This window comes from Ictidomys tridecemlineatus, chromosome 10 (assembly GCF_052094955.1).
Source record: "Ictidomys tridecemlineatus isolate mIctTri1 chromosome 10, mIctTri1.hap1, whole genome shotgun sequence".
NCBI lineage: Eukaryota > Metazoa > Chordata > Mammalia > Rodentia > Sciuridae > Ictidomys > Ictidomys tridecemlineatus.
In genome coordinates this window covers 124,627,550-124,650,533 of record NC_135486.1, presented here as the reverse complement: position 1 = coordinate 124,650,533, position 22,984 = coordinate 124,627,550, and the positions used below count along the sequence as shown (strand labels likewise).

General features: G+C 39.2%; 1 protein-coding gene and 1 non-coding gene across 2 annotated transcripts in view; both read right to left on the bottom strand.

Moving 5' to 3' along the window:
• The window catches only part of Tmem219 (transmembrane protein 219), a 41,031-nt gene extending 23,181 nt beyond the window's left edge, over positions 1 to 17,850 (bottom strand). Inside the window, exon 1 of the mRNA XM_040278699.2 lies at positions 17,743 to 17,850. The gene's annotated coding sequence lies outside the window, so the exon portion shown is untranslated. The remainder of the gene's footprint in view (positions 1 to 17,742) is intronic.
• Positions 1,069 to 1,170, bottom strand: LOC120887784 (U6 spliceosomal RNA). Its single transcript, XR_005731108.2, has one exon. It is a non-coding gene; the product is annotated as a U6 spliceosomal RNA (small nuclear RNA).
• Positions 17,851 to 22,984: the final 5,134 nt, after the last annotated feature.

Below are 22,984 nucleotides of genomic sequence, written 5' to 3'. Positions count from 1 at the left end.
TACATGCCTTTCAGGAATTATTTAATTTACATCTCAAATGAAAACCTCATGAAAAACCTCCTGTTATTATTCCCACCTCCTACCCCTTTTTAGATGTAGAAAATGAGAGGAATTTGCAAAATTCCTGTCTAATAAGTGGCAGAGCAAGGATTTAAACAAAGGTCGTCTAAGTCTAGAGTCTATGCTCTTAGTTTCTATAATATTTGTGTACAGGTAATATGTTTAATATAAAATCTAGGTTCAGATTTTCCAGGAAGCACAGAACCAAGTGGCCAATGGTCTGTAGAGAACAGGCCCAAGTTTTATTGCAACTACTGTGATATATCCCTCACCCATGATGCTCTTCTGTGAGAAAGAAACATGACAATGATAGGAAACACAAGAGAATATGAAAGACTCCTATCAGAAATGAATGGAGGAAGCTGGGCATGGTGGTGCAGACCTGTAATCCCAGTGGTTGGAGAGACTGAGGTAGGAGGATCACAAGTTCAAAGCCAGCCTCAGAAACTTACCAAGGTCCTAAGCAACTTAGAAAGACCATGTTCCAAAATTAAAAATAAAAAGGGCTGGGAATTGAGTTTAGTGGTTTAGTGCCCCTGAGTTCAATCCCCAGTACGGAAAAGAAAAAGAAATGGGTGGAAGAGTAGGCTCAGAGCCTGATTGATGCAGCAACGGCTGTATTCAACAACAAGGAAGCGTTCTCCTACTCCCTTCTCTGCAATTCCTTTGGCAGATCCCACCTCCCACCAGTCCTCCTCAGCCTGGTAAGATGCCAGCACCCCACATGGAAGACCCTGTCATGATGTAAGTGATGGGCCCTCCTCTTCCTGGGATGATGCTTATGGAACCTGCTCCTGGAATGAAGGCATGCATGGGAGTCACATGCCACTGATGCCTGTCCTCCAAATGATGAGACCTCCTGCTTGTCCCATGATGGTGCCCACTTAGCCAGGAATGATGATCAGACAGCAATGGAGGGAGGGGAGCTTATTTATTTATTTATAAATAAATCCAGGGAAACTTTACCACTGAGATACATCCTAGTCCAACCTCCTTTTTTTCTTTATTTTTAATATGGAATCTTTCATGGATTTGCCTGTCATTCTTGCCTAGGGGCCATGATAATCTTTTCTGCATTGTTCCAATTTTTGTTGGAAATTGGAAGTGTGCACCCAGTCCTTCTCTGTTTTAAGGGTGGGTCTTATGAAATTGCCCAGGCTGTCCTAGAACTTGTGATCTAACTGCTTCAGCCTCCAGAGTCTCTGGGATTACAAGTGTGGGTCACCGTGCCCTGCAAGGGGACCCTCTTTATATTACGTATTCTCCTTCACTAGGAGTTCACAGGGTTATGATTCGGGAAGTTTTCTAACAGCATGACAACAAAGACTTGCTCCCCATTCTTATCAGACAGAGAATAGTTTGGGGAGGAGATAAATTAGAAAGGAAAAGTGCAGTTTTATTTGTATTGTGAAATGTAAAAATGAGGTCAGGTCTTTTTGTTAAAAGCCTCTTCCCTTTTTTACTTCACTCTGTATTCTTTGTGTATTATAAAGGAGATCAATAAACTAGATATAAATCTTTGCTAATGTGGATAGATCTCCAAAATATACATATTAAATGGGAAAAAAGAATAATATGCATATGTTATGGAGAAGGAGAAAGAGGGTCTGGAAGGGCACACAGGGCCTGTCATTAAGCTCAGGAGGCAGGTAGGAGTTAGAATTTTGCTTTCTCCTCAGGTATGGTGGCACACACCTGTAACCCCAGCAGCTTGGGAGGCTGAGGCAGGAGGATCACAAGTTCAAAGCCAGCCTCAGCAACTTAGTGAGGCCCTAAGCAATTCAGGGAGACCCTGTCTTTACATAAAAAATTTAAAAGGGCTAAGAATGTGGCCATACACTGAGGCCAAGGTCAAGGTTAAAGGTTAATATTTTTAAATGGCTACTGAAAAGCTCCATTTATTTAACAAATCATTTTGGAGGGTCCCTGTGTGCTGGGGGATCCAATGGCAAGCATAATAGTTAGCCTCAAGAGCTAACTTTGTGTCGTAGAGACACCCGATTTCATGTGGTTGAAAATAGTGCAAAAGTCGGAGTAGAGGGGCTGGGATTGTGGCTCTGGGCTAGAGCACTTCCCTAGCATGTGTGAGGCACTGAGTTCGATCCTAAGCACCGTATAAAAATAATAAAATTAAAAAAGAATGTGTCTATCTACAATTAAAAAAAAAATTTTAAATCAGAGTGGAGGCTTTTTATAGCCTATTTCTCCCTAGAACTGCCAAAAAAACCTGGTGAAAAAAGATGGGATGTAGCCAGGTATGGTGGCACATACCTTGGGAGGCTGAGGCAAGAGGATTATGAGTTCAAAGAAAGCCACAGCCACTTAGCAAGGCCCTAAGCAACTCAGCAAGACCCTGTCTCAAAAATTTTAGAAAATAGCCAGGTATGGTGGTGCGCTCTGTAATCCTAGTGCCTAGGGAGGCTGAGACGAGAGGATCACAAGTTCAAACCCAGCCTCAGCAACTTAGTGAGGCCCTAAGCAACTTAGTGAGAGTCTGTCTCTAATAAAATATTAAAAAGGTCTGGGGATATGATTTGGTGGTTAAGCATCCCTGGGTTCAATCCCTAATATAGATAGATAAAATCCTTGTCCTTTCCTCTCCCACATGTCCCTCTCCTCAACCCTCCCGTCCTCCCTCTCTCTCTTTCTCCCCACCTCATAATATTCAAAATATTCTGTTTGGGGAGGAAAATAGGAAGTATACAGGAAGAATACAAGAAAAAAAAATAAGTAGAAACTGTACCTGAGGAAGCAGAGATTTGGGGCTTACTAGACAAAGACTTCAAGTCAACTGTTTATAATGTGCTCAAAGAACTAAAGGAAATCATAGACAAAGAACTCAGGGAAACCAAGAGAAGAGTGTCAAAACAAATATAGAATATCAGTAGAAAAAAGTTATAAAAAGGAACCAAATAGAAATTTTGGAACTAAAAAATACAATGACTGATATTCAAAATACATATAAGATTTATATAAGATTTGTTTTAATCAGTTAAGATATACAGACATGGAAATGACTGTCAGGAAGGAAGAACTAGGGCTGGGACTGTAACAGTGGTAGAGTGATTGCCTAACGTGTCTGAGACCTTGGGTTCAATCCTCAGCACTGCTAAAAAATAAAAGAAGAAGAAGGAATAAGTATGTTGCCCAGGAGGGTATCAAACTCCTGGGATCAAGTGATCCTTAACAGGAGGCACCAAATACCATGCAGGAGCACATAGGGAAAGTTCTCAGGTCATTCATGAGGCAGAGGAAAGAGGAAGACAATGTGGGCAAAAGCCTTTATTATGTTCTTTCTTTATTATATCCTTCCTTCCTTCCTTCCTTCCTTCCTTCCTTCCTTCCTTCCTTCCTTTCTTTCTTTCTTTCTTTCTTTCTTTTCTTTCTTGGTATTAGGGATTGAACCCAGGGGTGCTTAACCACTGGGCTACAGCCCCAACCCCTTTTTATTTTGAAATAGGGTCTCACTAATTCCTATGGCGTCACCAAGTTGCTGAGGCTGGTCTCAAACTTGTGATCCTCTTGCCTCAGCCTCCTGAGTCACTGGGATTACAGCTATGCATCACCACACCCAGCATCTAGTGTAGTTTCCATGGGAAGGACTAGGCAAACTGGGATAAACAGGTTTAGGACTGGCAAATTTGAATAATTTCAGCATGCTCATGGGATTAGGGACTGTCCCAAATTGTCTGTTATCTAGCCAGGGTGTGACTATTACAGGGGTATTGTGCCTTAGAATGTAAAAGTTCAATAAAGGAATTGGTTTGGAGTATGGGTTTTGGACCATTTGTTTCGCATATGAAAGGCACACTTGCAGATGGGTCATTTATCATTTCTAGGAATTGCCTGTCCCAGATCACCAAGGCTCCAAGATATAAAAATATCAGGAAATACATAAAATAAAAAACAGGATTAATGTAAGAAAATGAAAAATGAACAAGATATATTCAATAGCAGACCTATAAAAGAAGCAGTGAACTTGGAGATAGGTCAAATGAAATGAAATTACCCAATCTTAGGACTAGAAAGGAAAAAGAATGAAGAAAAATTAGCAGAGCCTGAGAGACTTGCTAGACATCATAAATCATACCAATATTATCATAATTGGCATCTTAGCAGGAAAGGAGAGAGATTGACAATCTGAAGAAATCATATTTGAAAACTCCCCAAATTTGATTTAGAAAACAAACAAACAAACAAACAAAATATGAACTCACACAGCCGATAAACTTAACTCCAACTAGGGTAAAGCCAAGAGGTCCACACTGAGATACATTATAATTAAATCATCAAAAGTCAAAGCTAAACAGAGAATCTTGAAAGCAGAAAAAAAAAAAAAGAAGAAGAAGAAGAAGCAACTTCTAATGTACAAAGGATCCTCAATAAGATTAGTGGCCAATTTCTCACCAGAAAAGTGACAATGAGGTGACATACTTGAATGTGCAGAAAGAAACTGTCAATCATGAATTCTGTATTTGGAAAAACTGTCCTTCAAGAAGGAAAGAGGAATTAAGATATTAACAAGGGAGTGTGTCACTTGTAAATATGCCCTCCAGGGAATGTTAAAGGAAGTCCTTCAAGTGATGTGAAAGCACACTAGATAAGTAACTCAAAGACGGGGTGGGGGGTGGGAAGGTGGTGGGTGTTGAATGAAAACTAACACATAGGTAGTTGGCCTTGGTGGTACACACCTATAATCCCAGCAATTTGGGAGACTGAGACAGGAAGATCACAGGATCAAGGCAGCCTGGGCAACATAGCCAGATCCTGTCTCAAAATAAAAAAATAAAAGGAACTGTATCTCAGTGAGCACTACTGGCTTCATCCCTAGTAGCAGGAAAAAAAAAAAAAAAGACAACTATATAGGTAAATATAAAAGCCAGAATCTTTGTATTTTTGTGTTTGTAATATCTCTTTTCTTCCACATATAAAATAATTATGTCTATGTTCTTGGGCACACAGTGTATAAAGAAGTAATTTATGACAATAACAATATAAAGGATGAAGGATAGAGCTATATAGGAGGAGAATTGGATGTTTTTTTCACTAGTGGGAATTGAGCATAGGGTTATTCCACACTGAGCTGTATCCTCAGCTCTTTTTATTTTTCATTTTGAGGCAGGGTCTTGTTAAGTTGTCCAGACTGACCTCAAACTTGCGATCTTCCTGCCTCAGCCTCCTGTGTTGCTGGGATGACAAGTATGTGCCACAGGAGGACAGTTTTTGAATAGTATTTAAGCTATATTGATAGTAATTTAAACTAGGTTATTTTAATTTGTCAATTGTAATTCTATAATTAACAGCTAAGAAATCAATTATAAAGTATACAAAAAGGAAATAAGAGAATAAAAATGTACACTATAAAAAACAAACACAAAAGAAGGACATAATGGTTGAATTTAGGGAAAAAAAGGATATGAGTTTCACAGAAAACAACAAAATGGTCAAATGAATCCTTATCAATAATTGCTTTAAATGTAAATGGATTAAACTCTCCTATTAAATGGCAGAGTTTTGGGCTGGGGTTGTGGCTCAGTGGCAGAGCGCTTGTCTCACAAATGTGAGGCACTAGGTTTGATCCTCAGCACCATATAAAAATAAATAAATAAAAATAAAGGTATTATGTCCATCTACAACTAAAAAAAAAATTTAAAGGCAGAGATTAACTAGTTCTAGTGGTACATGTCTATAATACCGACTACTCAGAAGGCTAAAGCAGAAGGATCATGAATTCCAGGACAGACTGGGCAATTTAGTAAGATCTCATCTCAAAATGTATGACTGTGTATGTAGCTCAGTGTTAGAATGTGGTAGAGTGCTTGCCTAACATGTTGAGGTTCAATCCCCAACACAAACAAACAAAACAAGCACACAGAAAAGGCAAAAATATCAGAATGACTCAAAAACAAAAGAAGACAGGATTCATCAATACGCTGTTTAGAAGAGACTCACTTTAGATTCAAAGAAACAAAGAAAATTAAAGTAAATGGATAGAAAAAAATGCTGCATGAAAACTGTATCCAAAAGAGAGCAGGGGAGCCTATGCTAATATCAGACAAAATAGATTTTAAGTAAAAAATTGTTCAAAGAGTAGCCAGACACAGTGGCATATACCTGTAATCCCCACTACTCAGGAAGCCAAGGTAGGAGAATAACAAGTTCTAGGCTAGCCTGGACTACTTAGTGAGGCTCTGTCTCAAAATGAAATTAGAAGGGCTGGGGATATAGCTCTTGTAGAATGCTTGCTTAGTAAGTATAAAGTCCTGTGTTTGATCGCAAGTGTTTAAAAATGGGGGGGGGGTGTACAAAAGAAGAATATCATATGTTTTTGAAAGGGTCACTTCATCAAGATGACGAATTATAAACATTTGCACAAAGCTCCAAAATAGAGGAAGCAAAAATTGACACAATTGAAGGGAGAGACAGTTCTGCAATAAAATTTGGAAACTTCTATACTTCACCTTCAGTAATGGATAGAACAACTAGAAAGAAGATCAACGAGGAAATAAGGGATTTGAACAATGCTATAAACCAATTAGACCTAGGATTTTAGAGAACATTCTACTCAACATTAGCAAAATACATTCTTCTCAAATACAAAGGAAGAGTCTCCAGGAAAGACCGTTAAAAGAGGCATAAATCAAATCTCAAATTTAAAAGATTAGAAAAATACAAAGTATATTCTCCAACCACAATGGTGTAAAACTAGAAATCAATAACTAGACAAAAAACTGGAAAATTCACAAAGTGGAAATTAAATACCAAACTCTTAAACAACAAACGATTCAAAGAAGAAATCACAGGGATATTAGCAAATACTTTGAGACAAATTAAAATGAAAAAAGTCACATACAAAAATATAAAGGATGAAGAGAAAGCAGTGCCCAGAGGGGTATTTATAGATGTAAACATCTACATTTAAAAAGAAAAATTAATAACACCAGAAGAAACTAAAAAATGAATAAACTATATATGAATTTATATATAAAACTATATTATAAATTTAGTAAATAAAAGGAAAAAATGAATTGTAGGGATAAACAGAGAATAGAAAGAGTAGAAAACCAACAAAATCATAGTTGATTCTTTGAAAATACTAAGAAAATTTACAAACCTTTAGCTAGATTGACAGAGAGAGAGAGAAAACTCAAGTTGCAAAAATCAGAAACAAGGGACGGACATTACTCCTGACCTTACAGAAATAAAATTTTATCAGAGAATATTATGAACTATTGTACGAAAACAAATTAGATAACCTGGATGAAAGAATAAGTATCTATGTCTGGAAATACATAAAATACCAACATTGAATCAAGAAGAAATAAAAAAATTTTGAACCATCTTATAACAAGAAATTACATTAGTAATAATAATTTAAAAAGAAGCTTCCCTACACAAAACGTTTTTATTGGTGAATTCTACCAAACACTTAAGGAAGAATTACCCAATCTTTCATAAACTCTTCAAAAAGAGAAAAAGAGCCAGGTGGGATGGCACATATCTGTAATCCCAGCAGCTTGAGAGGCTGAGACAGGAGGATCATGAGTTCAAAGCCAGCCTCAGTAAGGGAGAGGTGCTAAGCAACTCTAGAGAACACTCTACCCAACAACAATAGGTAGGTCTGGGGATGTGGCTCAGTGGTTTAGTGCCCCTGAATTCAATCTCTGATACCCCCCCCCTTAAAAAAAAGAGAGAGAAAAAAAGAGAGGATACTTCTTAGCTCATTCTATGAGGCCATCATTACCCTGATATCAAAGATAAAGACATCACAGGAAAAAACAGAAACTACAGAATTATGAACATAGATACAAAAATCCTGAGCAATATACTAGCTAACAAAATCCAGCAGCGTATTAAAAGGATTGCAAACCAAGACCAACTGGGATTTATCTAAGAACGATTCAACATACAAAAATTAACTTTTTAAAAATATTTTTTAGTTGTCAATGGACCTTTATTTCATTTATTTATATGTGGTGCTGAGAATTGAATCCAATACCTTACACATGCTAGGCACTGAACCACCACCCAGCACCCTAACATTGATTCTTATAATACATCAAATTAATAGAATGAAGGAGAACAAACCCATGAGCATTTCAACAAATGCAGAGACATCTTTGACAAAACCAACACCTCTTCATGATAAAAAGTACTCAATAAACTAGAAGTGAAAGAGAACTTCTCCGGAAAAATAAAGGCCATAGATAGGTTTAAAAAAATACATAGCTAACATAATATCTAATAGTGAAGACTGAAAGCTTTGTCCTTAAGATCAGGAACAAGATAAAGTGTCTGCTCTTTCCACTTCTATATGACATAATACTGGAATCTCTAGCCAAAACAGTCAGTCAAGAAGAAAAAATAACAGTCTGACAAATTGGAAAGGGAGTAGTAAAATTATCTCTTTTCACAGGTAACATGATCACATGAAGAAAAATCACAAATCTACAAAATAAATTTAGAACTAATAAATTCAGCAAAGTTGCAGGACATAAAATCATCACACAAAAATCAGCTGTATTTCTATGTATTTACAATAAACAGCTAAAAGGGGACTTTTTAAAATAATTCAATTTGCAGTAGCATCAAAAGAATAAAATAAGAAGGAAGAAATTTAACCAAGATGGCCAAAAACATGTATACTAAGAATTTTTTTTAAAGAGAGAAAGAATTTTTTAACATTTATTTATTTATTTATTTTAGTTTTCGGCAGACACAATATCTTTATTTGTATGTGGTGCTGAGGATCAAACCCAGGCCGCATGCATGCCAGGCAAGCGTGCTATCGCTTAAGCCATATCCCCAGCCCCAAGAATTTTTAAAAGACCTAAAAAAGGAAAGATATCCATGTTCATGGATTAGAAGACTCAATATTGGTAAGTACTACCCAAAGTGAGCTACAGATTCAATGCAAATTTGTATCAAATCCCAATACTGGTTTGTATTTTTTATTTGGTTTGGTTTGGTTTTGCAGTGCTTGGGATCAACCCCAAAGCCTTGCACATGCTAGGCAAGTGCTCTGCCACTGAGTTATATCCTCAATCTTCCAATGGTGACTTTTAAAAGAAATTGAAAAATCCATCCTAAAATTCATACAGCATTGCATGGGATCCAGTGTAGTCAAAACAATTTTGAAAGAGAAAAAATGTTGGAGGACTCACTTTACTGATTTCAAATTTTACTTTTTCAAAGATACAGTCTGGTCCTTACACAAGGATAGACAGATAAATCAATGGAATAGAATAGAGAACCCAGAAATAAACCCTTATTTGTATGGTTACTTGATCTTCAACAAAGGTGTCAAGACCACTCAATGGGGAAAGGATTCATCTTTTCAACAAATGGTGGTAGGGGAAGAATGCCAAATAATGAGGATAGATCACATGAGTACCAAACTCCAAATTTAACTCACATAAAAAAATCAACTTAGCTGGGAGCTGTAATCCCAGCGGCTAGGGAGGCTGAGACAGGAGAATTGCGAGTTCAAAGCTGGCCTCAGCAAAAGTGAGGCACTAAGCAACTCAGTGAGACCCTGTCTCTAAATATTATACAAAATAGGGCTGGGGATGTGGCTCAGTGGTTGAGTGCCCCTGAGTTCCATCCCTGGTACCCACCCCCACCCCCGGAAAAAAAAAAAAACTCAAAGGTCAGAGATCTAAACTTAAATGTTAAAACTGTGAAACTCCTAGAAGAAAACACATAAGAGCAAATATTCATAATACTGTATTTGGTGATGATTTCATGGATATGAAGCAGGCATAGGCAATAAAAATAAAAATAGACAAATTGGGGCTGGGGTTGTGTCTCAGTGGTAGAGCCCTTGCCTAGCACTCGTGAGGCACTGGGTTCAATCTCCAGCACCACATAAACAAACTAAATAAACAAAATAAAGGTATTGTGTCCATCTACGACTAAAAAAAATTTTTTAGACCAATTGAATTTTATCAAAATAAAACAAAATTTTTTTTGTGGGCTAGAGATAAAGAACTTTCCTGGCATGCATGAGATCTGGGTTTAATTTCCAGCACCTCGAAATAAATGTGCTTCAAAGAATACCAGCAATGAATAAAAAGACAACCCCCAAATGGGAGAAAATATTTTAAATCGTATGTCTTATAAAGTGTCTGTATCTAGAAAATATAAATAACTCTGACAACTCCATAACCCAATGTAAAAATGGGAAAAGGGTCTGAATAAACATTTCTCCAAAAAGATATACAAATGCCAACAATCATATTTTAAAAGTTCAACATCATTAGTCCTTAGGGAAATGTCAGTCAAAAGCACAATGAGATGATACTTGATACTCACTAGGATGGCCATAATTAATTTTTTAAAGGAAAACAACAGGTGTTCGCAAAGAAATGGAGAAATTGGTGCATTCATATATGACTGACGGGAATGTAAAATGTTACAGGTGCTATGAGAAAAGAGTTTGGCAGTTCTTCGATAAATTAAATATGGAAATATCATATGATCCAGCAATTTCACTCCTAAGCATAGGCTCCCAGAATTTGAAAACAGGTGTTCAAATAAAAAACATGTACATTAATGTTTACAGAAACTCTATTCACAATAGTCAAATGGTGGAAATAGTCCATGTGTCTGTCACCAGATGAATGGATAAACAAAATGTGTTGTATACAAACAATGAAATATTGTTCAGCTTTAAAAAGAAAGGATATTCTGGCACATGCTATCATATGAATTAACCTGAACATTATTATTTTTTTAAATTATTATTATTATTTTAGATATGAGAATTGAACTCAGGGGCCCTCAACCACTGAGTCACACCCCCAGCCCTATTTTGTATTTTATTTAGAGACAGGGTTTCACTGAGATGCTTAGCGCCTCACTTTCCCTGAAGCTGGCTTTGAACTTGAGATCCTCCTATCTCAGCCTCCCAAGCTGCTGGGATTACAGGCATGAGCTACCGCGCCCGGCTCTTCTGAACACTATTTAATGAGATATGTCAATCAGGAAAAGACAAATGCTTTATGATCCCACTTCCATGGTGTACCTAGAGGAGTCAATCTCAGAATAAAAAACCAGAATGGCACTTTTAGGGGGTTAGAAGGAGGGGAATGGGAAGTTAGTGTTTAGTGGGTATGGAGTTTCAATTTGGGAAAATGAAAAACATCTGGAGATTGATAGTGGTGAAGGTTGTATAACAATATATACATATGTATTGTCAATGAACCACATACTTAAAAATGGTTGCAAGTGATAAATTTTATGTACATATTTTACCACAATAAAAAAACATGGGGACATGGAAAAAGAATGAAATCCTGATGCATCCTGTGTAGATGAACCTCTAAAACATTATTCTAAGTGAAAGAAGCCAGACACAAGGAGTCACATATTGTATGATTCTATTTAAATGAAATATCCAGAATAGGCAAAACTATAATCAGAGAAGGGAACAGGAAATGGCTGCTTAATAGGGTTGGGGTTTCTTTTGAGGTAATGGAAATGTTTTAGAACTAGATAGAGGCAATTACACAACACTATGAATGTACTTACTGCCATTAAATTCTGTCATTTGGTGCCTATTTAAAATGGGTAAAATGGTAAGTTGCATGTTATGTGTAATTTACTAAACTTGCTTAAAATATTGAGCTTATAACTTTTTTTTTTTTTTGGTACTGGCGTTTGAACCCAGGGGCACTGAACCACTGAGACACATCCCCAGCCCATTTTTTATATTTTATCTAGAGACAGGGTCTCACTGAGTTGCTTAGGGCCTCACTAAGTTGCTGAGGCTAGCTTTGAACTCATGATCCCCCTGCCTCAGCCTCCTGAGCTTCTGGGATTATAGGCATGGGCCACCACCTAGCTGAGTTTATGACTTTCTCTTAAATATTCTCCTCTTATCATATCTCCATCTTAGGTAACAGTATTGCCATCTCCCAAGCAAGAAATTTCTGAGTCAGCCTTGACTCCACCCTCTGTCCTTCTCCCACACATCCCATCCATCATCAAATTATCTCTGAAATCATCCACCCTCCCTCCATTTCTACTGCCATTGCTTACTTAAAGTTCTTATTAGCTCACATCAGAACCACTGCAGCTGCCTCCTATCCTCACTGCCTCCAGGTTCTCCTCCCTTCAATGCATCCTCCACATTACCTACTGGTTTCATTTCCCAAATGAGTAACCTCGAGATTCTGCTGCTGTGCCTAAAGACCTCTGCTGACTTCAAGAGAAAGTCCCAACTTTGGATACAGACAAGATCCTTCAGAACCTGGCCTGGACTTCCTGCATCGTCTCTCATTTTTCACTCCAGTTACATAAATGTCTTGCAATTCTACAAATTCTACACCTCCATATTTTGGGGTAGCACTAGGTTCTCTTCATGGGATGCTCTTACTTACTTCTGCTTTTTACACTCTCTCTTCAAGACCAACCTTAAAAGTTACTGACTGCCTCAGTTGAGCCCAGTGGCTCAGGCCTGCAATCCTAGCAACTGGGGAAGCTGAGGCAGGAGGATCCCAAGTTCAAAGCCAGCCTCAACAACTTAGCAAGGCTCTAAGCAACTTACAAGACTCAGTCTCAAAATAAAAAAAAATAAAAAGGGCTGGAGATGTGGCTTAGTGGTTATGTGCCCCTAGGTAACGCTCTACCCCACTCTCAGGATTGAGCCAGCAAGGAAGGTTTCTTTGTGAAGGTGACATGTGAGCTGATTCCTAAAGGTGTGGGTATGTTTGCTGTGTGAAGGAGGTTTGCTTATTTGTGTTTTGAATGAAGAACTGAACCCAGGGACATTCTACCACTGATCTACATCCCCAGCATTTTTTATTTTTTATTTTGAGATAGGGTCTTGCTAAATTGCTAAGGCTGACCTCAAAATTGGAATCCTCCTGCCTCAGCCTCTAGAGATGGTGGGATTATAGGTATGTGCCATACCTGACTGCCAAGGGAGATTTTTAAGGAGGAAAATGATATAAGATATTTAACTAATTTAATTTTTTTTAAAAAATATGCATTTTTAAAAGCTCGCTCAGCTTCTAATTGAAAAACAGTCTAAAAGGGTACCAGAGTAGGAGATGGGAGATCAGTTAGGAATGATTCTTAGGATGCAGGGAAGACAGGGCAAGCTAAAGACAGGGGCATCATAGTGGAGTTAAGAGACAAGTGGGTGAAATAAGACATTGTGGAGGCAGAGCCAAAAGGATTTGGTGACAGAGAGGAAAGGAGAAACCAGATTCCTTTCTAATAACTTTAACTAGCAACTAAGGTCTAATACTAATCCAACATCACAAGCACAAATTTTTGGCCAATATATGCAATTTCCACCTACATGGTGGGCAGCTCCTCAGTCATCTCCAACTCAGATACCCAAAATTGGACTTATAATGAGCTCATGTTCTGTCTCCAACTTATAAGAGCTCACCTTCTGCATCCTCTGTCCCTTGTGTTGGACAGCTGCATCATTTGGACTCTCAAAAGCCAAAAACCTAGGAATCAGGCTGGGCACATGGCACATGCAGGTAATGCCAGCAGTTTGTGGGACAAGAGGATCGCCAGTTCAAAGCCAGCCTCAGCAAAAGCTAGGTGCTAAGCAGCTCAGGGAGACCCTGTCTCTAAATAAAATACAAAATAGGGCTGGGGATGTGGCTCAGTGGTCAAGCACCCCTAAGTTGAATCTCCAGTACCAAAAACAAAAACAAAAACAAAAAACCCTAGGAATCAGCAGGGTGCAGTGGCATACACCTGTAATCCCAGTGACTCAGGAGATTGAGGCAAGAGGATCACAAGTTCAAAGCCAGTCTCAGCAATTTAGCAAGGCCCTAAGCAGCTCAGCGAGACCCTGTCTCTAAATAAAATACAAAAAAGGGCTGGGGATATGGCTTAGTGGTTATGTGTTATGTTCAATTCCAGGTACAAAAATAAAACAAAATAAAAACCTAGCAATCATCCTCACCGCTCTTGATTCCTCAGCTCCTTGTTCCCAATCTGTCACTGAAATATCTGTCCTGCCATACAGGTATTCCCAGCCTAGTCTTTTCTCTCTTTTTCTGCTGCCGTTACCTTTGCACAGCGCCCCCAACATGCCTGTTGCTTGGACTGTTGAAACTATCTCCAAATTTATTTCCCTGAACTGCTTCTCTCAGAGGCAGAATGATCATTCCAAAATATCAGTTTGATCATTCATTGCCCACCACTTTCAAGGTCAGGCTGGTTTCCTGGTTTGCTCCATGAGGCCCCCAGAGGTCCTGCTCCTGTTTACTTACCTCTGCAGCAGCAGCCACATTGCTGTGATCCTTCTTGCACTTCAAGCTCCAATGAGAGCCGGACACTTATGTTCCTCAAAGACAAGCTGCTGTTTTCAATTCCTGTGGCTGTGCTCAACGGCTTCCTTCACCTAAGTTGCTCCCCACCCTGACAAACTCCTACTCATCATCCACGTGCTGAATTTATACCTCTAGTTTCAAACACCAGATTCATATATTTCACTAGTTACTTGACATCTCCACTTTAGATGTCTAATAGACTTCTGAAACTTAACAGATCCAAAACTGAATTCTTGATCTGTCCCCCTAAAAATTCCCATTTCTTCAGTATTCCTTTCTCAATACTGATAACTCCATTTTATCAGAAGCTCAGAAGCAGGAATTCTTGAGGTCATTCTTAATTCCTCTCTTTCTCTTTCATCCCGCTTCCATTTTTACAGCTATACCTTGAAAATATATCCAGAAATCAGTGGCTTTATTATTATTATTATTACAAGAGCAAAGTCAGACCTGTCTGATTCATTTCTGCATTTCTTAACATAAGTACAATGAGTTCGATGAATAAGTGACACCAAGATTAAAAGTCTGGAAATAATACTTATTGGGGAGGATATGGGAAAACAGGCCCACTCATAAGTGTCTATGGGAGCATAAAATGATCTCAACTCAGTGAAGGACAAAGTAAAAATAACTATCTAGTGGAGCATAATCTTTGACCTAGCAATTCTACTTCTATGTGTTTATCTGACAAACTTCTTTATGTGTTCCAAGAAGTATTACAAAGATATTAATTGCAGCCTTGTTTATCCTAGACCATGTTATGGTTTGGATATGAAGTGTCTCCCTCCCCCTGAAGCTCCTGTGTTAATGCAGGAGTGTTCAGAGGTCAAATGATTAGATTATGAGAGCTGTGACCTAATCAGTCCATCCTAGTTTGAATAGACCAACGGGTTGGTAACTGTAGGCAGATGGGGTGTGGCTGGAGGAGGTGCATCACTGGGGACATGCTCTTATCTTGGCACCCTGGATTCTCCCCACCCCCTTTTCCTGGCTACCAAGAGGTAAGCAGTTTTCCTCTTCTATGCTTTTCTGCCATGATGCTCCACCTGACCTCAGGCTCAGAGCTATGAAATCAGCCAACCATGGACTAAACCTCTAAAACTCTGAGCTCAAAATAAACTACTTCTCCTCCAAGTTGTTCTGTAGGTATTTTGTTCACAGTGACAAAAAGCTGACAATACAGACCAGAAACAACCTAATCATCTTGCCACTGGGGTTTTAAACAAATTATGACACATCCATAAGAGAATACTATACAACTGCTAAATAGGATGAGACACATCTACATGTACAAATAAGATCAAAGATATATCAAGTGGAAACAATATAATGTAGGGAAACAAAGTATGCTGCTATTTGTGTTTTACAAAGGGATTAAATACATACATGCTTCTATGTGCATAGGATGTTTTGAAAAGAAACAAGAAACTCTGAACAGTGGTTGCTTCTAGAGGGGAGAATTGGAGTGTCAGGGTCCAAGGTGGGGGAAAACTTTACTGTACACTGCTTGAGTTTTGTTTTGCTTTGTTTTGTTTTAAACTTGTATTACCTTTCAATAATAATTTAAAATTTTAAAGAAATAACAAGTGACCTGGGTGTGGAGGTTTACACCTATAATCCTAGTGGCGCAGGCAAGTTCAAAGCTGGCCTCACAACTTAGCGAGGTCTGGTCTCAAAAAATAAAAATGGCAGGGGATGTGACTCAGTGGCAAAGCATCTCTGGGTTTTATCTCCAGTACCAAAAACAATGACAACAACAACAACAACAACAACAACAAAGAGCTTATTGGGGGCTGGGATCGTGGCTTAGTGGTAGAGCTCTCGTCTAGCATGTGCGAGGCCCTGGGTTCGATCCCCAGCACCACATAAAAATAAATAAACAAAATAAAGGTATTGGGGCTGGGGATGTGGCTCAAGCGGTAACGCGCTCGCCTGGCATGCGTACGGCCCGGGTTCGATCCTCAGCACCACATACAGGCAAAGATGTTGTGTCCTCCAAATACTAAAAAAAAAATAATAATAATAAAACATTAAAATTCTCTCTCTCCCTCTCTCTCACTCTTTAAAAAAAATAAAGGTATTGTGTCCAGCTACTTCCAAAAATTAATTTTAAAAAATAGCTTATTGGACAGGAATCGAAAAAAAGAGATTCAGCACTCCATTATGATTTAGGGGACTGACTGATAGAAAAATGTCAAATCTGTAGCAGCCTCTGTGTTTTCTGTCTCCCTGTCCCTCTCCCTGTCCATCTCTCATCTTTCTATCTCTTTTTTTGGCCATCACTTTCTAAATGGGCAGCTTGGCCAGAGAGGCAAGCAGGATCTCAGGAGTATGGTTAGGTGGGAAAGGGGACATGTCTGAGACTAGAGGCCCAGACTTTGAATCTGATTCACTCCATGACACATGTGGCCATGGCCTACAGGGCTGTGTCCAAAGCGGCATAAGAAAGGATGTTGTTAAGATTAATATAAACCCGGTGTGGTGGCGCACGCCTGTAATCCCAGCAGCTGGGGAGGCTGAGGCAGGAGGATCGTGAGTTCAAAGCCAGCCTCAGCAAAAGTAAGGCTCTAAGCAACTCAGTGAGACCCTGTCTCTAAATAAAATACAAAATAGGGCTGGGGATGAAGTTCCATGGTTGAGCGCCCCAGAGTTCAATACCTGGCACTCCCCCTGACTCCAAAAAAAGTTCCACATAGTATGTCAGAGGCAGTCAGAGAATCCCTGGGTGGCTCTAAGTTATCAGTTTCTTCTACAACAAAGCCTGGCATAGATTCCATGAGCACAGGAAAATGGTGGGCTAGCATTTAGCCAGGGGACTTTAGGATGGCAAGGGTCAGAACTAGCTCCAGTCCCAGGGACACAGCATTGTCAGGTTGGGAAAGTAAGGGAGGCATCTTGGCTCACAGAACAGAGGAAAGGGGAAAGGCAGGGGTGTATGGGCCTCAGGTTTCCCAAGACTCAACTGAGGCAGTCAGAGGAAGGCAAAGTTCCCAGGGTGTGGCTTTTGGGAGAACAGAGTGAAAGACATATTGTGTGGGAAGTGTCAGGGATGCAGAAAAGGAGATGAGTTAGAGGGGAGTCTAAAGCTTTTCCTGTTCCCTCCTATCTTCACAGGCCAAAGCAGCCATCATCCAATGGGGTCCCTTGCTCCTGATTCTGGGGCTGCAGGGGTCCCTAAGGATATTCTAGCCAAGCATACTGGAATTCATTCTATATTCTAGGCTTGAGTCACACCCTCACAGAACCAGTGAAGCCTTCAGAGACCGGCTACCCAAGGCCTCTCTCCTGCTTTCATCTCAGGGAAACAATCCTAAGGGAATTTTCCCCACAGTTTTCCTTTGCTTGGCCAAAATCCCAGCTCCCAGTAAGAAGCCCATACCTGAGAGAGTTCCACTTTCTCCTCCTCCGGAGCCAGCTTAAAGCCAGGAGGTGGCCCAGTGCTGAGAAGCTCAGAGAGTCCCCCAGATTGCTCTATGGTCAGGCCAGCAGCATTCAAATGAACTTTGTTCCCTGAGGATTTGCTCATGGAGGAGTTATTGTGTACTTGATCACAGTTCCCATGGCTACAGGCTCACAGTGAGAAGGGAATGGGTATACATCAGCATCTCCTGTAAAATGGGGGTTTTGACCTCATTTACAATCAAATTTGCAGCAGGAAACCTTGCAAATAGCACAGCATGAACAGAGTTTAGAGAGAGTTTTGAATGACTTAGAAGGAAAGAACATTAAATAAATAGTACATGTAGAAGTATGTACTCTATCCCTGGTTCAACCTAGGTGCTTAATTGCCTCTGATTGTTCATAACAGTATACATTTTTATATCCAGAAGGGAGGCCATCCAATCAAAAAGTTGCCAACTGGTAGCTCTCAAGCTAAATCCAACCCATAGACCTGTTTTGCCCAGAATGTTTAAAACTCGTTTTGAATATATAACTTTCACTGAAAAAAGAAATCCAATTCCTTTTCTTGTTTGGTACCAGGAATTGAACACAGGGGTGCTTACCTGCTGAATCACATCCCCAGCCACCCCCTGCTTTTTTTTAAGTTTGAGACAGGTTCTCACTAAGTTGCTGAGGCTGGCTTGGAACTCATGATCCTCCTCCCTCAGCCTCCTGAGCCACTGGGATTACGAGCATGTGCCACCACTCCCAGCTGAAAAATCCAATTTCCAGTGTTAATACCCTCTTGTCAAAGGCCACCAAGAACACACCTAAAACTAAATAAAGTTGGGTTTATTGATTTATTACAATGAGGGAAACCAAACAATCTGAGAAACTGTGAGGTGACTCCATAAGAGGGTGCTGAAAATGACTTACTCTAGGATTTATGTTGTGTTAAGTTTCTGGGAAGAATTCAAGAGAAGGGCCTTTGCTCTGCTTAGAATGCTGTTGGGAAGCTGGGATAATTCTATGATGGGTTATCTGGATAATTCCTATCTAAAAGGTGGGAGGAAAAGAGCAAGACTAAATAGTTTGGATAAGGTTCTTGGTTTTGTCTGCGTTCAGACTTGAGTACAGAGTTGTCTTGAACCATGGCAGTCACAGTGTGACCTTGTCTATGTGATACTGGTATTCCATAAAATCGTGTATGTTCAATAAGAGAAAACAACAACCTAGTGTCGTTGTAGTACCTTCAACACCAAGGCCTGGATGATAGTGCCAGGCTAGATCTGGGCTCCTAGGGTCTGCTTTCTCTTGCCCATTCTCCCCACTTGGCCAAGGCAAATGGATTGAGGCTCTAGGATTTTATTATCCAGCTCTTTACCATTGACAAGGCTTTGCCTACCAGGAGATTGGAAAGAAAATATCTTTAGTTGGATTAAGTTTAGTGTCTCCTTCTCCATTTATTGCAGGATGAGTTCTTGAATCCTCTGACATGAGAATGATTGCACGGTAGCATTTAAGACTCTGGACAGAATATATCAACCAACTCTATCACGGGCAATGATGAGAAACAAAAATGGTTATGATCCAGGAACACTGACACTTGCCTGTTAATCCCAGCAACTCTTGGAGGTGGAGGCAAGAGAATTGCAAGCTTGAGGCCAGACTCAGCAACTTAGCTTGTCTCAAAAATAAATAAATAAATAAATAAAAAGGACTGGGGATGTAGCTCAGTAGGAGAGTGCCCCTGGGTTCAATCCCTAGTATCACATCCCTCAAATGGTTATGGATCCTTGCAAGAGACCCATTATCAAACCCAGGCAATGAGAACATGTCTAAACAAATCCAGCTCATCTTTTTTAGAGATCCAAGTAACTTTTTCTTTTAGCACAGACCATTCTACCTGATCTGTAGTATTTAAATAGATTTGACAAGGAATATTTAATATAGATTTCCCCTTGGTTAATGAATTTCAATTTGAATTTAGTTATCAGGCTAAAGTTGTATCACTTGTGATGTCTGCTGGGGTTAGAGACAAGTTTGGGATCACCTTTTCTAATTGTGTTATCTCTACTCTGAGAAACACAGTGCAGACAATGTGCATGATAAAGGGACTCAACTATCCCTCCTGAAATTTTTTTGAGTAGTTTTTTTTTTTTTTTTTTCCTTTTGGGGCATAGTTTGAATTAGGAGTCTAAGCATCACTATTGACAAAAGGAGCTGCCTGATTTTCAGTTTTTGAGATGGACAGATTTCTAGAGTAAAGCCACACAGTTCCTACAAAGTAGATTGGAGTTTCTCAGAAGAGAACAAACTATTGTAGTGAGGATAGCCCCAAATTTAGTCCCCATTCCTGATGGATTAGGTTTTACCAATAGATTATTAATGACCTCAACAGAATCTGAACATTTTATTCAGGTTCAATTTTTATAAGACGAAAGTTTGGAATTAATATGTAAAGAACATTTTAGATGAGAAAATATCTGTAGAAGGAAATCTACCCCCTGAAGTGTTTAAAGCTGTAAGACTGTTGTCAATAGGATTAGATCATGGGGTAGGGCAACAGATCCAACATTCAGTTGAATTCTGAGAAGTAGAAAGGTCTGAAAAAATACATACCAGTTTGTTGTTGTTGTTGTTGTTTGTTTGGTTTTGGTCTTAAATATCAAAAGACCATAGGAGTCAAAATTAACCGAATAGTTGGGCATGGTGGTGCAGTCCTGTAATCCCAGCACTTTGGGAGGCTGAGGCAGGAGGATAGGAAGTTCAAAACTAGCCTCAGCAATTTAGTGAGGCCATAAGCAACTTAGGAAGACACTGACTCTAAATAAAAAATAAAAAGAGCTGGGATGTGGTTCAGTGGTTAAGTACCCCTGGGTTCAATCCCTGATACCCCCCCCAAAAAAAAAAGAAAAAGAAAAAGAAAAAGAAAGAAAGAAAGAAAGAAAAAAGTAACAGGATGAAGATAAGGAAAATAATACTTTAAAAATTTTAATTAAAGCATTAAATATATACTAGGCAATATAAGTAAAAGAAAAAGTTTCTGCTGTCTTCAATGGGAGAAAGTTATGTATGTTTTCTCAGTTGGAAAACACAAATCCAATAAAACATGGAGTATCAGTTGCCTGTTAAGGTACTTTTTCTAGTGGTTCAAGGGCAGTTTTTTCCCCAGTTATTTTCCAAAAAGACCAAATCTGCAGGTTTCAGATCACACAGAGCTGCTTAAGTGGGTGTTTTGGAAATGTAGCTGGTACTTATTGGTGATAAATCTGGAGGTTTTGTGGTAGTTCCCTGAAGTAATTACTCATATAAATTTATAACAGCATTGAACAAGGATTGGAAGGAATTTCTAAATTCATGGGGCAATCTGTTATTAACTCAGAAGGAGATAACTTGTGGGTCTCAGGGGGAATTGATCTTATTGCCATCAAGGTCAGTGGCAAAAGTTTGGATTTATGAGAGTTTTGATAAACTTCAATAATTATATAATAATTTATCACTAAGCAACATTCCAAGACCTTTTTATTTTTTATCTTGAAATAGGGTCTTGTTAAATTGCTGAGGCTGGTCTCAAACTTGCAATCATTCTGCCTCAGCCTCTCAAATCACTGAAATTACAAGCATGTGTCCTGTACCTGACTGATTTTCTTTGTTTTTAATTGTATACTGTGGAACAAATGATCCAGGGGATGTTCTACCACTAAGCTACATCTCATGTCCTTTTTTACTTTTTGAGATAAGATCTCACTAAGTTACTGAGGGTCTCACTAAATTAACCTCCAATTTGCAATCCTCCTGCCTTAGCTGTTGAGATTATAGGCATATGCTACCACACCTGGCTGTATCCTGATTTTTGACAAACAAAACAATCTCCTCATGAGCATTTCTTCCCTTCTGATTTTAAGATACCTCCCAAATCAACAATCCTGTTCTTATCAAAAGTTCCCCCCAAAGCCACTGCAGTTCCAAATTGTTCCTGGTGAAATTTTAAGGGTACAAATTAGTGTAGTAATCAGAAAATAGGCAGGGAGAAGATCTTTGGCCCAGTTCTAGTTGAGACAAAGACCCATAAGGACAGTGCTCATGCAACTGTGGGTCTCCAGGATATGGTCAAAGACTGATCATCACTGATCATGGCCAGAGAAACTTCCTGATTCTTGGCAGAAGAAATGAAACAAAGCAGTTTGCAGGGACACAGACAAAACTAAGAACTAAGATTTTTCTTAGTTTCCAAAACTGTGGAAGAACAAACTTGGAATAATTTATCCAAAGGACACTACTAGTCTGAGAATACTTTTTGAACTGGGCTGGTTGCAGGACAGTCTTATTGACCTTTGGTTGATGGAGAGATTTCTCCTGTTAACTCTGAAAACAAATCAGATTGTGAGATGCTAATTAGTTGCTCAATCCTGGAGCAGTTAACATCCCTGCAAGAAACAAACTGAATGAAGGAAATAAAGAAAGAAGAGAAGAGATGTGACTCAATGGTAACACAGGTTTATTCAGGACAAACCTGCAGATGGGGGCCCAATGGAGACTAAGACCCACTTACAGCCTACAATAGATATAGGGGAGTGAGTGAAGAGGGACTTTTTGCCCATTGCTGGGGGACTGCTTCCTTGTGGTGTTGGACATCATAGGGAACCAGGTGTTTTTCAGAATTTCAGTCTTAGATTACAATTGTTTTGGGTTTAGGTCAGGTTGAGTCAGAGGACCATGAAGTGATTTTCATTCTAAGATGGAGGATATGTTTCAAAATGATGTTACCTCTGTCAAGTTCTTCCTAACAATCCCCCCAGCTTCTTAGACAAATAGTGTTTGATCACCAGAGATTGAACATTTGTAATGCCCTTAGACATCCAGGGCCACACACTTGTCCATTCAGTTTAGACTTTTATAGATGAACAACATTCAAAACCCTAGACAAGCAGATAAACTATAAGAACAGGTATAGAAGCCCAGAAGAGTTTCATCAAGGAAAAGTAAAAATCTGATAACCAAAAAATTCCAGAGAGACCTTACTCCAAGGGAGAAAAACAGAAACAAAATAAACCCAAATGCTTAAGGATCCCAACCAAATATCAGAGCTAAATTCAGCAAGATTCACCTCTAAGCCATGAGCAGAATGGTGCCTCAAACAGAAACACAAGAGGTTTCAGCTGTGCAAGATCTTGTGTCGTGCTCCACGACTAAACACCTCAGGTCACTCCAAGTGAACTGGTCTGGCACGAAATAAT